A 16,331-nucleotide genomic window follows, 5' to 3' on the forward strand; every position below is an offset into this window, starting at 1 on the left:
ATCCCCCTATTTATCTCTCTCACATATACTGCAACTCCCAACCAATTGACCCACTACCCACCACACCAGGGTTAATCTGCAGCACAATTAGCCTACCAGCACATCATTGGATGTGGGAGGGAACCAAAGCACCCAGCGGTGAAACACAAACGTTACACGAACAGCATCGTAGCAGGTGAGGAACCAACCGAGCTCATCAGAAAAATGTACCAGCAGCTCTGACCATGCCACCCCCAATGTTAGTGGATCGTCAAATCTGATATATTTTGATATGGCCACTAATTGTGGTCAACTAAACCAGCACCATAACATGTGCATCCATCCTTTTGGATGCAGCCAACAAGTTTCTAGGTCACCTGAGCAACGCAGAACAGGAAATGTGCTGGAAAATGTACAAGTGCAGTGATAGCAGGGGATATCAATCACATGCATACAATCTGTGTTAAAGGTATCGAGGGCACTAATTCCCAAAGTGCATCCTGCAGAACATTTTGCAGCCAGTATGAAGCAAGCCTAATCGGATTGGATAGGAAGGAACTGCACATGCCGGTTTAAACCAAAGATAGATACAAAAAGCTGGAGTAACAAATTCTGAAGATGGGTCTCGACACAAAACGTCACCTATTCCTTTTCTCCACAGATGCTGTCTGACCCGCTGAGTTACTCCAACTTTTTGTGTCTAATAAGCTGAAATATAAGAAGAAAATTCTAGAAACGCTTAACAAATCAGGCAGTTGCTAACCTGTTGCGTATTCCCAGTATTTTCTATTTTTTTCAGATTTTCAACTATTTGACTTTTTTTGTTTCTTAAGAGTGGAGTTAGGAGGGAAGAGCTACAATTCGGGATTTAAGAGCTATGTTTACATATCTGGTGTGCTGCTGCAAGTAAGAATTTAGTTCCTTTTCGGGACATATGACAATATAACACTCTTGACTCTTGACTCTTGAGCACAAGAGCAAATATTGCAATGTTTCAGTTGGGCGTTGACATTGGTTTATGTTGATATTCGTTTATTATTGTCATGCAGTAAAAAGCTCTGGCTGTGTGCTATCCAGTCAAAGCATAGTGTCACATTGCCACAGATAAGGACATAGATAAAACTGATGTAAAAATTCTAAATTAGGGGAAAGCCAATTTTGCTGCAGTGGGAAGTAATTTAACAAAAGTTGGACAGAAAGAGAAAACTTGGAGGGAAATTGAATACAGGGAAATTTAAAGAGACCTAAACGGTTCAAAGTAAACATGTTCCTAAAAGGAAAAGAATAGAGCTGTAAAACATAGAGCCTCCTGGATAACAAGTTGCAAGATGGGTGGAACCAGGTAAAACAACAAAAGCATAATAAAGACATTATTGGTTTAGTGCAGTAGAAAGCCACAAGACTAGACCGCGTAGGAGCATAATTCAAAGGGAAATTAGGAAAGCAGAGAGAGAATATGAACAAATCTTATCTTATCTATCGATATATATTTTAAACGCTCATGTTGGTTCCTACGGATTCTATTTCGCGAATATTTGTTTTAGCCATTTGCGGATTTCCTCCTCCACAATTTGCAAAAACGGAACAATTTTTACATATTCCGGTAGGGTTTTTCCTCCTCCTCTTAATGTTTGTAAAATTAGAAAATTCGGTGCATCCTTTCCCTGCTTTTTTTTCAGTAAAATACATTAAAAAATTCAAAATGTTAAAAAAATCAAACTGCTTCTCACCCATAGAACATTGATGAACGTTCCATCGTGTGATGTCACAATGCCCAATGCTCACAGATGTCCAATCGGAAAGGATCTCATTTACATATGCCTTTGCTCCAGCCGCAGCCCCGCCCCCCCCACCTGATGATGCAGCACGTTCCATTGTGTGATGTCACAATGTCATTTCTCACAGATGTCCAATATGCTTTTGCTCGAGCCCCAGCCCCGTCCCCGCCTCCTGTGTCAAAGCGCGTGATCACGTGATCAACATAACGGCCGTTGCGACTCTCTCCGCTCACAACCCGCCCCAAAACTCAGGTTATATAAGCATCTAAGTATTAAAACTGTGTGGCCCAGCTGCCTGCCCACCCAGGGCCGGCCTTAGGAGGTGTGGGGCCCAAGTGGGAAAATTTTTCGTAGAAATATAAATAAATAATTACAAATGAGTCACGTGTCGTGAGCATGATAATTCGAGGGAGAGTTCCTTTCACAGCGTGTGGAGAGTCTAGCCAGGGGTAAAATTGCGAGGAGGGAAGGAGCGTTGAGAAGGAGGGGGTCGGGTTCATGCCAGTAACACTCACTCACCGCTGCCGCGGCGCTCGAGATGCGGAGCCAGCACATTGTGGCCGTGGAGGGAAGCAATTCGCGTAGCTACGAGCGGCCTCCATCACAGGCCAGCAGAACCAACTGCCGTCTCAGCGCCTTCTGCCGGCCCGCTTACCGCTGGCAGTGCTCTCCGTCTGAACAGTGAGGGGACCAACTCAAGAGCAAAGATCATAGAGCGGAGTGGGTCAGCGGGTGATGGATAACATCACAGCGGGCGGTGGAGCTTACTCCTGTGTCCGCGCAAACAAGGGATCAATTGAGGTTACTCGCACTGACATATGGAGTAAGTTCCACTGCCCACTGTCCTGTTATCCATCGCCCGCTGACCCGCTCTTGAGCTGGATGCTGGCATGATCCCCGACCCCCTCCTTCCCTCCCTGCACCTTTACCCCTGGACAGAATACCCACATGCTATGAAAGGAACTCCCCCCCCCCCCAGCAGCGCTGTCCTTTTTCAGCCGCTTCCCACTTTACAGCCGCTTCCCATCAGCGCCAGCAATGAGGGATACACTTGGCTATCCCTCAGTACAGCAACATCGTTCTTGATGTTGCTGTACTGAGGAATAACGAAGTATATCCTTCTTGGCTAACAACCTAACCTTCGGCCTCCAAGATGCAGGTACATTTTGAGATTTTAAATTTTGAGATTTAAAAAATCAAGTCTGCAATTTTATCTAACTCTGAAATTGAAGGTAGACAAAAACTGGAGTAGCTCAGCAGGACAGGCAGCGCAGCGACTCTGGAGAGAAGACCCTTCTTCAGACTGAACTGAACCCTCGTCGGTGAGAGTACATATGATTGTCGGAAGAAGGGTCTCGACCAGAAACGCAACCCTCTCCCCAGAGCCCATGCCCGACAATAACAAGAATGTCCTCCCTCAATAACAAGAATGTCCTTCCTCAAATTAGGGGACCAAAACTGCACACAATACTCCAGGTGCAGTCTCACTAGAACTCTGAAAAATTGCAGACGGACCTCCCTGCTCCTATATTCGATTCCTCTTGTTATAAAGGTCAATATGCCATTTCTTAGCGCTAACGGCAGGTACTTGGGAAATGTCGTAACTCGTGAAGATTTTTCAACATGTTGAAAAATGTCCACATGTAAAATATACTCAGGATGTAAAAATGTGATACTTTTTAATACGTAGTCATACCGTAGTAGCTCGTGAGTTTACCGTAGTAAAACTGTCCTATATCACTATTGTATGTTCATGATGGAAATAAGAATACTCTGTATATTCATTACCTTTGAATTGTAGTTTTATGTAATCCTCCCATAATTTCTGAGTTCCATTTCACAATATCTATCAGACATACAGAATGTTGCAAGGTAATATCTTGCCCAAACTCAGTTTGTATCTTTCTATCTTAATAAATATCATAAAATATGCCATTGTTTCAGCCACATTATGACAAAATATAGAATGTAGATTTTACTTCGGAGTCACGTGAGTGACTTCGTGAAGAACCCCGCTTCCACGCATGCGTGTCATATCGCTACACGCATTGCAACGAGTCACACAGGGGGGAACGGCGTTCCCCAAGCGGGAGAATTTGAAAGTCGGGAACAGCAGGTAAGAGACTCTGCGTTCCTTTTTTCTACTTACTTTTAGGTGGCTGCGGAAAGCTGGCGGGGAGACCCGTGGAGGGCGAGCAGCCGGCAGCAGCAACAGCACGAGTTTCCCTGGAGGGGAACAACCTGGGCCCGACTTTGTTCCCGCACCGGCAAAATTCACCTCTCGGCCGGGCGGGAAGCAAAGTAAAGAAGTCCGTATGCCAGTCTCAAGCGAGACTGGCTTGGGAGCAGTCGGTAGCAGCCAGCACAGAGGCTGCGGGACAGACAGCTCGGACCAGCGGTACCGGGGCTCGAAACGCTCGGCGAGTGCAGCTGCACTTATGGAGTCGGAACGGGACGTTGGGGACGAAAACCTTCTCCAAAAGGTAGGCACCGGGATAGGAACAGCCGGGTTTTACCGGCTGCGGAACTGCCGCGAAGGACCAGGCCCGTGAACACCGGGGTTTGGTCCGAGCGGCTCCAACCCGCAACGGAGGGAACGACGGTCACCAGCGGGAGAAGGGAAGTCGGGAACAGCAGGTAAGAGACCCTGCGTTTCCTTCAACTTACCTTCTAGGTGCAGACATGGACCGGGTCCATGTAAGCGGCAGAAGGCCGGCGGGAGAACCGCGGAGGAGCGGCAGCAGCAGCAGCGTCGGCAGTCGGCAGCGGCAGCGGCAGCAGCAGTGGGAGCCGGCAGCTGCAGGAGTACGGGCAGCTGCAGGAGTACGGGCAGCTGCAGGAGTACGGGCAGCAGCAGTGGCAGCCGGCAGCTGCAGGAGCACTGACAGCTGCAGGAGCGCAGGTTGCGGCAGGAGCTGGCAACGGCAGGAGCTGGCAACGGCAGGAGCAGCATGGGCACATCGATTCCCGGAGGAGGAAAACACCTGTGCCCAACTTCGCTCCAGCATGGTGAGAAAGTTCATTTCTCGGCAGCAAAGGACTTTGCAGTTGACTGGCTGCAATCTACTACAAGGGACCAGTATGTGAGTGCCAGGGTCGGTCCCAGCGGGGGTTTTAGTTACAATGATCGCTTCTAGGCCTTTTGGCTAAGACCAAGTGTAGTATCTGTTTCTTATCAGTTTAATATCTGATACGTCCCTTATCTAGGGACCATATATTAAATAAAATCTATAATAGCTGTTATCATCAGTTTTAATGTCTTATATGTTCCTTAGCTAAGGACCATATAAGTAGGAGTGCCCAAAATTGAGGGCATTAGAGTGGGGTTGACCGGCTGCAACGACCGCAAGGGACCAGTACCGTCAGTACGGGGGTGGGTCCCACGGGTCTAAGATAAAGGAGCAGCCAGGCGCGCTGGAGGAGGAAGAAGCGGTGTATGGAGCCTTGCTCCAACGTGATAACCCACAGCAGTACCTCTTTGAGGGCTGCACAATGCTTCTACCCCATCAGAGGGGAGCACTGTGGGTCAGTTTCTGGGTTGACTTGCAAGATGGGTCCGCAGAACAAAAGACAAGTGGGCAGCAGTTAAGCCCCATATGGGTACCCCGTGCGGGACCCTAGAGATCTCTAACTCTATAAAAAAGAGTAGGCAGGACCCTGATGGGCCAGAGCCTGGTAATACAGCGTCCCATGATCCTAACACAGCAGGGACTCTGCTGGACATGGTGGCTGATTACTTTAACCAAGTCAAACATGGGTAGACTTGGATCCAGGATGGCAATAGTATTACTATATGTCTGGCCACAAACGCCAACAGGGGAAAAAATTTACAGACACTGGCCAGACATCTGCCACCTGGCAACGGTGAGGCATTACGGGTGCCCAGTGTAAACCAATGCATTTGGCAGCATATGGGGACGAACATCAGGAACCAGGACCTCAAGATCCAGAGAACCTTAAAGGGATTGACGGAAGGCATCATAGAATACACTCGCACCCTGGACTAAATGTAGGTAATCAAAGACCATCTAGACGCACTAGCTCTGTTTAGTAATATGCAATATGATCTGAACTACACATGGAAGGCGGCCATTCAGCCAGCACTGGGACCCCAAAAAATGCTACCATTTGCAAACAAAGAACCGTGAGTGGACAAAGCCAAGACACTGGGGCTCATCAAGGCCAGCGCAAGGGCCTATTTTGTAGCATGATACCAGCCACAGGCAACGCCATAAATAATGTGGCTCATACCAGTGGCAGTGCTAGAAATCAATAACCCGCAGGATCCTTTTTTAGGGTATGGCCAGGGCGGCCACCCTGGAAGATGCGGGAACCTCAACCTCCCACACAACCCCGAACAAGAGATATCAAACCAGAACCTCCTTTGTCAAAAAACCAAGGAAATAACACAACCACCCGGTAACCATGGAGGTAGGTGGGTGGGGTTTTCTTCTGTTTAAAATAGGGACCTATGATGATAGGGGAGGTTACAACACTACAGTTATGTATGGTATATAATCGCTACAGATTCATATAATCTCAGCAGTATTCAGGGTTATCTGATAAGATTTACTCATTCCAATAACCACAGTACAACATACACCAGAAGGGCATTTTGTCCTTACATAAACCAAACAATCTAAAACCCACATGGTCTACAAAAAATTGTACACAAAAGATGTGATTGAGCATACTTTTCATGGAACATTAGAATTGTATCAAACATATTTATTAAAAATAAATAGAGTAGGGTTGCAGGATTATCATTGATTTTAACCCTAAACACATTTGTTCTAGATATTCATTTTAAGATGGATACTCTTTTTTCTTGATAAGACTTGGTGTCAGCGGCGGGTTTTCTATATGGCAGGCATTGACTCAAAAGAGGAACTTTGGCAATAGAGCTTCCAATAGGGGCAATCATTAGCTCCAATATTATTTACTAAAATTCTAAAACCAGCTTGGCATTGTTATGTAACAAAGCCATAGGGTGATGTTATTCCCCCGTTCGGCCCCATCAATGGGGTACTAGGGATAATTCAACTACACTCGGCATCTGGAATTCTCAGAGTTCCGACTGACCTTCTAAATCATGGTATTCGGTCATACAGGGGATGGTTTAGAACCATGTTCCCTATTGAACATAGCCAAAAAAAAATTATTAATTTTCCGGTGACTGGAGGCTGTCATCCATGCCATAAGACTATGGATTATGGATTTATAGAGTCTAAAGACCCACTGCACGGCATTGGGCTGTCAGACAGGACGATGAATCTCATCTCATCTGCACTAAGACTGTCAACACGGAAGCAGTACCTTTGGACATCAAGAAATGGGGCATATACTGCTTGGACAACAACCTCGACCAAAAGGCCAAGAACATTCTGGCCGTATTGGAATTTTTACAAGCCTCCATTATGATAATCGATGGAGCTACAGTGCCATCAATAGTGCCACAAGTGCACTCTCCAATTACCTATCACAAGGAACGGAGCGGCACACGGTGGGAACGCACCCCTGGTAAGAAAACCAGGTACTCCGAAATCTGGGACGTGGGTGTCGTTTCTCAACATGCTGAGGAGCTTGTAGCTCATAACAGCGTTGTCACTTCAGTAACAGACCAGGAAGATGGTTATGCTCATGGTGTTATTTACCGCACAACAAGTCCAGCCATTAAGCAAACTGAGCCTGGACTCCCTGATCATCTCACCGAGAAACTGGTGTTGTCATACAGGATTTAATAAAAGAAAACAGATCGGGTTTCCTCAGGTCAAGTGTTTGAGTTTATGGTACACCCATATGGCAAACGACGGTGTATAGCAAGACACATCTAACAATATATGGAATATACTAAGAACATTCGAGGTCAGAAAATGGAGTTGTTTATCTCTTAAAAGAAACCGCATGAAAGGGTCACGACTCAAACTATATTAGGTGGCTCAAATAGGTCCTAAAAATGACACTAATGTTTTAACTCTCATTCCACCAGGGCTGCAGCAACATCCGCAGCAAAAATTTGTACAGGTACCCACAGACCAAATCCTCAGAATGGCAGGATGGTCATTCAAAAAGGGTTTTTCCACAGGTTTTTATAATAAACCAGTTAAATTTTGGAGCCATCATTTGTATTAAGAAGACATTTTATGTCCAACAAAATAATTGCCCAAAAGGTTACAGGGCTATGAGTCTCAAATTTTAAAAAATGTTATATAATTTTTTCATTTATACCACACAACTCTTTGTATAATTGTGTTTTAAAATTACTAATGATGCTCTCTCCCAATACCCAAGGCAGTTGTGAAGCATGGACTCGTTCCACGGCATGAGGTCACAGAGCTTTGAAATCTTCACGAAGTCACTCACGTGACTCCGAAGTAAAATAGTAAGATTAAACGAGAACTTACCAGTTTGAAGTTTGATCTGTATTTTATGAGGAGTTACGATGAGGGATTTCGTGCCCTCCGCTCCCACCCTCTTATGATCATATCAAACACTGGTATCTCTTTGATAATCTTACTATGTTAGATCATTATAGGTTCCTGTGACCTCACACCGCTGCTTTGAAGAATGACACGCATGCGTGGAAGCGGGGTTCTTCACGAAATCCCTCATCGTAACTCCTCATAAAATACAGATCAAACTTCAAACTGGTAAGTTCTCGTTTAATCTTACTATTATTTGTTATCAATCACCCCCATCCCAGAAACAACAGTACTTAAAGAACATTTGTTTTACTAATTTAGGAGCATGTACCACAGGTTGATCCATATCCAACAACATTTTGTGATAATTGCATAAAATGTATTATTGTCTAAGAAATTTGGTGTGGAATGATGATCCATCTCAGTACTCATTTAGGCAAGTCCCAAGCTATTGATACTTTTGCCCCACCCCCAATCCCCCTCGCCCGATCTTCATTGAACCTACCATTTGACTAATATTTTACTCAGCTGCTGTAACGTTTCCTTCCTATCAAAATCTCTGTGTGGCATCTCTGTCCCAATCTTCCAATTCCCACTTTGAAATAAAATACAACTTTTGACAAAAATTTCGCAGGATCGCTATATAAATGCAAATATATGGTATTTTATTATAACATCTTACCTTACCACCCTTACCACACACAAAGCGTAACTTGAAGCATTTACATTTGGAGAAGTTCGATACAGACCAGGAATGAAAATTAATAGCTATGAATCGATTAACAGCGAGCTACGAGGTTAATTGACACACCTGTCAGAGGGCTAAGAAACAATCCTGAGTTGACAGCGTATTGTTTTCAGTGAACATTTTGCAGCGACCTCACCTTATATTCTGGTTAAATATTCTTTCCACGGAAACCTCCTATTTCACTTTGAAATTATATTCATTTATAACCGTTAGTAACATCAGTAACCACCTTAATGTTCATGCATTTAGTACCGGGTATGCTTGAAACTATTTACTGTAAGGTACTGTATCTTTTAAAAAAACTACATCAACCAGGTGTGAAAATTGCATTGAATCGAACGATGATTGAAAATGCGTGGGAATCGACTAATCGCGATCCTGCTGCGAAATGTTTAGTCGAAAACTGTATTTTATCCCCCTCTCCCTTCCCCCCAATCCTCTCTCCCCTTCCCCCCCACACCCTCACTCCAACTCTGACCCGCCCCTCACACATCCCCTCCCCCTCTTTCCTACATTTCCCCCCTTCGCTCCATCCCCCATCCCTCTCCCCCCCACCCCCCTTCCCCTCCCTCTTGCACCACTCCCCGCTACCCCTCTTCCCCTCATTCCCCACTCTTCCCCTCTCTCTCCCCTCCCACTCCCACACCACACTACCTCCCACTCCTCTCTCCCCCTTCCCCTCATCCCTTCCCTTCACATCTGCCCCCCCCCCCTCTCACATCCCCTCCCCCCCTCTCCAACCACCCTACCCAAACCTCCCCCCCCCTCCCCGCTGCCCTCTCCCTCCCCATTCCCCTCTCTCTACTCTCTAACCCCTTCCCCCCTCCCTCTCTCTCCCCAATCTCTCCCCTTTACCCCTTCTCCCCCCCCCCTCTCTCCCCTCTCTCCCCTCTCCCCCTCCCCCCCTCTCTCCCTTCCCCCTCCCTCCCCACTCTTATCCTCACCCCTCCCTCCCCACTCTTCTCCTTCTCTCCCCACCTCCCTCCCCACTCTTCCCCCTCTCTCCCCTACCCCCACCCTCTCTCCCTCTCCCTCCACACTCTTCCCCCTCTCTCCCCTTACCCCTCTCCCTACCCCTCTACCCCCCCCCTCCACACCCTTCCCCCTATCCCTCCACCCTCCCCTCCCTCCTCCCCCTCTCCTCCCCTCCCCCCTCCCCTCCTCCTCCCTCTCCCCCCTCCCCCACTAACTCCCCCCACGCCTCCCTCACCCCCTCTCCAACCCCCCTCCCTCTCGCTCCCCGCTCCCCTCTCCCTCCTCAATCTCTCCCCTTTCCTTATCCCCCCCTCTCCCCACCCCCTTCCCCACCCCCTCTCTCCCCCCCCATCCCCCCCCCATTCCCCTCATCCCTTCACTTCACCTCTTCCCCGCCCCTCTCACATCCCCCCCCTTCTACAACCCCCCCCTACCCCTCTCCCCCCCCCCCCCCCCGCTCTCCTCCCCCTCCTCATCCCCTATCTCTCCCCCTTTTCCCCCTCTTCCACCTCTCTCTCTCCCTCCCCAATCTCTCCTCTTTCGTTCTCCCCCTCTCCCCTCCCTCCCCCTCTCCCCGCCGTTTTCCTCTCCCTCCCTCTCACCCCTTCCCACTGCCTGTGTGTGTTGGGGGTTGTGACGCTGCAGGTTCCCTCCACCCCCCCCCTACCTCCCCCCCCCCCCCCCCCCCCCCACCCCGCAAACCGCGCATTGGGGAAACAGACCCAACGGGTCTGTACTTGGTCTAGTAACTATTAGAAGTCTCATTGGTTTGTTGGTTTGTAACGGATACTATTTTGCGAATATTCATTTAAGGCGTTTGTAGATTTACTCCTCCACCCTTTGCCGTAACAGAGACATTTTTACATATTCCTGCAGAGTTTTTCCTCCTCCACATTTTGTTTTGAAAATTAGAAAATGTGGTTATTAATTTCCCTGCTTTTTTAGTAAACATCATCAAATAATTTTAAAATTTAACTGCTGCATGAGTCACAATGTTATCTCACAGATGTCCAATCACAATGGATCTCATTTACATATGATATGACATCACAATGGGACAGGAGTGGGAGATTGGAACCTTCAGTGATAATTGAGTGATAATTTTTCAAAACTCTTTAGATTCTGGAGTAGTTCCTGAGGTTTAGAGGGTAGCTAATGTAACCTCACTTTTTAAAAAGGGAGGGAGAGAGAAAACAGGGAATTACAGACCAGTTAGTCTAACATCGGTAGTGGGGAAAATGCTAGAGTCAGTTGTTAAAGATGGGATAGCAGCACATTTGGAAAGTGGTGAAATCATTGGACAAAGTCAGCATGGATTTATGAAAGGTAAATCATGTCTGACAAACCTTATAGAAATTTTCGAGGATGTAACTAGTAGAGTGGATAAGGGAGAACCAGTGGATGTGTTAAAACTGGACTTTCAGAAGGCTTTCGACAAGGTCCCACATAAGGGATAAGTATGGAAACTTAAAGCACACGGTATTGGGGGTTCAGTATTGATGTGGATAGAGAAATGGCTGGCAGACAGGAAGCTAAGAGTAGGAGTAAACGGGTTATTTTCACAATGGCAGGCAATGACTAGCGGGGTACTGCAAGGCTCAATGCTGGGACCCCAGCTATTTACAATGTATATTAATGATTTGGACGAGGGAATTGAATGCAATATCTCCAAGTTTGCGGATGACACGAAGCTGGGGGGCAGTGTTAGCTGCAAGCAGAATGCTAGGAGGCTGCAAGGTGACTTGGATAGGTTGGATGAGTGGGCAAATGCATGGCAGATGCAGTATAATGTGGAGAAATGTGAGGTTATCTTTGGTGGCAAGAACAGGAAAGTAGACTTTTATCTGAATGGTGGCCGATTAGCAAAAGGGAAGATGCAATGAGACCTGGGTGTCATGATACACCAGTCATTGAAAGTAGGCATGCAGGTGCAGCAGGCAGTGAATAAAGTGAATGGTATGTTAGCATTCATAGCAAAAGGATTTGAGTATAGGAGCAGGGAGGTTCTACTGCAGTTGTACAGGGTCTTGGTGAGACCGCACCTGGAGTATTGCGTACAGTTTTGGTCTCCTAATCTGAGGAAAGACATTCTTGCCATAGAGGGAGTACAGAGAAGGTTCACCAGACTGATTCCTGGGATATCAGGACTTTCATATGAAGAAAGACTTGATAGACTTGGCTTGTACTCGCTAGAATTTAGAAGATTGAGGGGGGATCTTATAGAAACTTACAAAATTCTTAAGGGGTTGGACAGGCTAGGTGCAGGAAGATTGTTCCCAATGTTGGGTAAGTCCAGAACAAGGGGTCACAATTTAAGGATAAGGGGGAAATCTTTTAGGACCGAGATGAGAAAAACATTTTTCACACAGAGAGTGGTGAATCTCTGGAATTCTCTGCCACAGAAGGTAGTTTAGGCCAGTTCATTGGCTGTATTTAAGAGGGAGTTAGATGTGGCTCTTGTGGCTAAAGGGATCAGGGGGTATGGAGAGGAGACAGGTACAGGATACTGAGTTGGATGATCAGCCATGATCATATTGAATGGCGGTGCAGGCTCGAAGGGCCGAATGGCCTACTCCTGCACCTATTTATCTATGTTTCTATGTTTCTCAGATTGAATTATTTAAAGAGGAAATTAAAATAATGGATGAGGGTGGTGTCTTTGATGGAGTCAACAAGGAAGTTTTGAAAATAGTCCCACATGGCTGGCTGGTACATTTGTCATTCTCCTTGTGATCTAAGGGAGATTGACGCATGCAATTCAAAACATTGGCAGGACAAAGGGCACTGATTCAAGATTCAAGAGAGTTTATTGTCATGTGTCCCTGATAGGACAATGAAACACTTGCTTTGCGTTAGCACACCAGAACATAGTAGGCACGGATACTGAATAGATCAGTGTGTCCATATACCATTGCATAAATATATACACACATAGAAACATAGAAATTAGGTGCAGGAGTAGGCCATTCGGCCCTTCGAGCCTGCACCGCCATTCAATATGATCATGGCTGATCATCCAACTCAGTATCCCGTACCTGCCTTCTCTCCATACCCCCTGATCCCCTTAGCCACAAGGGCCACATCTAACTCCCTCTTAAATATAGCCAATGAACTGGCCTCAACTACCCTCTGTGGCAGAGAATTCCAGAGATTCACCACTCTCTGTGTGAAAAAAGTTCTCCTCATCTCGGTTTAAAGGATTTCCCCTTTATCCTTAAGCTGTGACCCCTTGTCCTGGACTTCCCTAACATCGGGAACAATCTTCCTGCATCTAGCCTGTCCAACCCCTTAAGAATTTTGTAAGTTTCTATAAGATCCCCTCTCAATCTTCTAAATTCTAGAGAGTATAAACCAAGTCTATCCAGTCTTTCTTCATAAGACAGTCCTGACATCCCAGGAATCAGTCTGGTGAACCGTCTCTGCACTCCCTCTATGGCAATAATGTCCTTCCTCAGATTTGGAGACCAAAACTGTACGCAATACTCCAGGTGTGGTCTCACCAAGACCCTGTACAACTGCAGTAGAACCTCTCTGCTCCTATACTCAAATCCTTTTGCAATGAAAGCTAACATACCATTCGCTTTCTTTACTGCCTGCTGCACCTGCATGCCTACCTTCAATGACTGGTGTACCATGACACCCAGGTCTCGCTGCATCTCCCCCTTTCCCAATCGGCCACCATTTAGATAATAGTCTGCTTTCCTGTTTTTGCATGAATAATTAAACTGATAAAGTGCAAATAAACAAATTATTGGCTATTAATGTTCAGAGTTTCATTCGAGCCGAGTTTAATAGCCTGATGGCTGTGGGGAAGAAGCTGTTCCTGAACCTGATCGTTGAAGTCTTCAGGCTCCTGTATCTTCTACCTGAAGATAGTGGGGAGATGAGTGTGTGGCCAGGATGGTGTGGATCCTTGATGATGCTGCTAGCCTTTTTGAGGCAACGACTGTGATAGATCTCCTCGATGGAAGGGAGGTCAGAGCCGATGATGGACTGGGCAGTGTTTACCACTTTTTGTAGTCTACTCTGCTCCAGGGCGCTCAAGTTTCTGAACCAAGCCACGATGCAACCGGTCAGCATGCTCTCTACTGTGCACCTTGAGAGAGTCCTCCTTGACATACCGACTCTCCGTAATCTTCTCAGGAAGTAGAGGCGCTGATGGGCTTTCTTTATAATTACATCAGTGTTCTCGGACCAGGAAAGATCTTCAGAGATATGCACACCCAGGAATTTGAAGCTCTTGACCCTTTCCACCATCAACCCGTTGATATAAATGGGACTGTGGGTCCCCATCCTCCCCCTTCCAAAGTCCACAATCAGTTCCTTGGTTTTGCTGGTATTGAGGGCCAAGTTATTGTGCTGACACCATTTGGTCAGTCAGTCGATCTCACTTCTGTACTCTGACTGGTCCCCATATGGGATGCGTCCCACAACAGTAGTATCATCAGCGAACTTGATGATGGAGTTCACACTATGACCGGCTATGCAGTCATGAGTATAGAGTGAGTACAGCAGGGGGCTAAGCACGCAGCCTTGAGGTGCCTTGGATATCAGTCATCTGCCTTTTACCTTTCAGTCTTCATTGTAATACATATTAATGATTTAACAGATGTAAGATTTAAATGTAGGGAGCACGATAAGATAATTTGTAGATAACACAGAGATAATAGTCATACAGTTGACTTTGTTGAGAAAGGTTTTCAACAGCAGGAAGAAATTGATGGTCAGTTTGGCAGAGAAGAGTCGAAAGAGATTTAGTTTAAGTTTAGTTTAGTTTAGAGATACAGTGCGGAAACAGGTGCTTTCGGCCCACCGGGTCCGCGCCGACCAGTGATCCCCGCACATTAACACTATCCTACACACACTAGGGACAATTTTTACATTTATCAAGCCAATTAACCTAGAAACCTGTACATCTTTGGAATGTGGGAGGAAACCGACGATCTTGGAGAACGCAGGTCACGGGGGGAAAGTACAACTCTGTACAGACAGCACCCGTAGTCGGGATCAAACCCGGGTCACCGGCACAACTCTACCACTGCGTCACTGTGCCGCCCTTAATTTAATTTAACATTTAATTCAGAACAGTGTGAGGTACATTTAAGAAAATGCAAAATGGCAATATGCAATGTATGACAAGATATCGAGTGGTATGGAGGAGAGGAGAGTGGCCGAGTGAGAGTCGACTGCGAGCGGGCGGCGAACAAATGATCGCGAGTCGGGGGAGTTGGGGGGGGAAATGTAACTTGCAGCACGGGAAAAAAATGCCCAGCAGTTGAAAACACTGTGCAGCTGGCCGCGATGAGCAGAGCCATTGTGACGTCATCAGCTCGTTAGCTTTAAAAAATATTTCATTTTTGTGGACAATTTAAATAAAAAACTTAAGGAATAATGAATCAAATTTTCAGATGAGGCAATTTTTGAGATCATGAGCTAAAACTCTGTCGGATTATGTAAAAATGTCACCATTAGCGCATCTTGTTTTTGAGGAGATGTGAATCACAGACAAACAAGACACACATGCACAAATAAATACATCCACATCCAAGATCAGAGTTTTATAGTTATAGAGATGCCCCAATCTGAAGCATCACCTGTCCATTCCCTCCAGCACTGCGTGTTCTACTCTAAACAATCACTTCTTCAACCACCAGTACACCAGCACAGCGGCAGAGTTGCTGCCTTACAGCACCAGAAACCCAGGTTCGATCCTGACTATGGGTGCTGACAGTATGGCGTTTGTATGTTCTCCCCATGACCTCCATGGGTTTTCTTTGGTTTCTCCGATTTCCTCCCACATTCCAAAGACGTACAGGTTTGTAGGCTAATTGGTAAAATTGTAAATTGTCCCTAGTGTGTAGGATAGTGCTAGTTTAGGGGATCGATGGTCGGTAGTGGGCCGAAGGACCTGTTTCCACGCTGTATCTCTAAAAACAAGTGCACACCGATTGCAATGGGCAGCATCTACAAAATGCATCACGTTGGCCTACTCCAACTCATGACCTTCATTGTGATTTTTTTTAAAGGAATTGCCTTTATATTACAATTCTATACTGGCAAGGTGGGAGAGTGTGTAAGAAGGAACTGTAGATGCTGGTTTAAACCAAAAATATACCCAAAAAGCTGGAGTAACTCAGCGGGACAGGCAGCATCTCTGGTGAGAAGGAATGGGTGACGTTTCGGGTCAGTCTTGGACTTTTGCCAAATGCAAGTGTATTGTTAAGTCAGCTGCACTGCAGATATTTATACTTTGAGATCACAAGTTTGTCTTTTATTGCCGTTCAAGGAAAATGCGAAATTATAAATAGAGAAATACGTTAAATTAACAACGTCTAAATACGTTATTTTTTTCCCCACCAATCTCTGTACATTCTTACAGTAATAATTTCCTATTTGCATTCAACATCTTATTAATTGATAAATAATTCT

At 46.1% G+C, this 16,331-nt stretch overlaps 1 protein-coding gene and 1 pseudogene across 1 annotated transcript in view; one reads left to right on the top strand and one right to left on the bottom strand.

Moving 5' to 3' along the window:
* The window catches only part of rasgrf2b (Ras protein-specific guanine nucleotide-releasing factor 2b), a 220,075-nt gene that overhangs the window by 180,032 nt on the left and 23,712 nt on the right, over nt 1-16,331 (bottom strand). The gene's annotated exons all lie outside the window — the stretch shown is intronic.
* Nucleotides 4,884-5,052, top strand: LOC129695949 (U2 spliceosomal RNA; annotated as a pseudogene).

The sequence above is a fragment of the Leucoraja erinacea genome, chromosome 3, assembly GCF_028641065.1.
Source record: "Leucoraja erinacea ecotype New England chromosome 3, Leri_hhj_1, whole genome shotgun sequence".
NCBI classification, from domain to species: Eukaryota; Metazoa; Chordata; class Chondrichthyes; order Rajiformes; family Rajidae; genus Leucoraja; species Leucoraja erinaceus.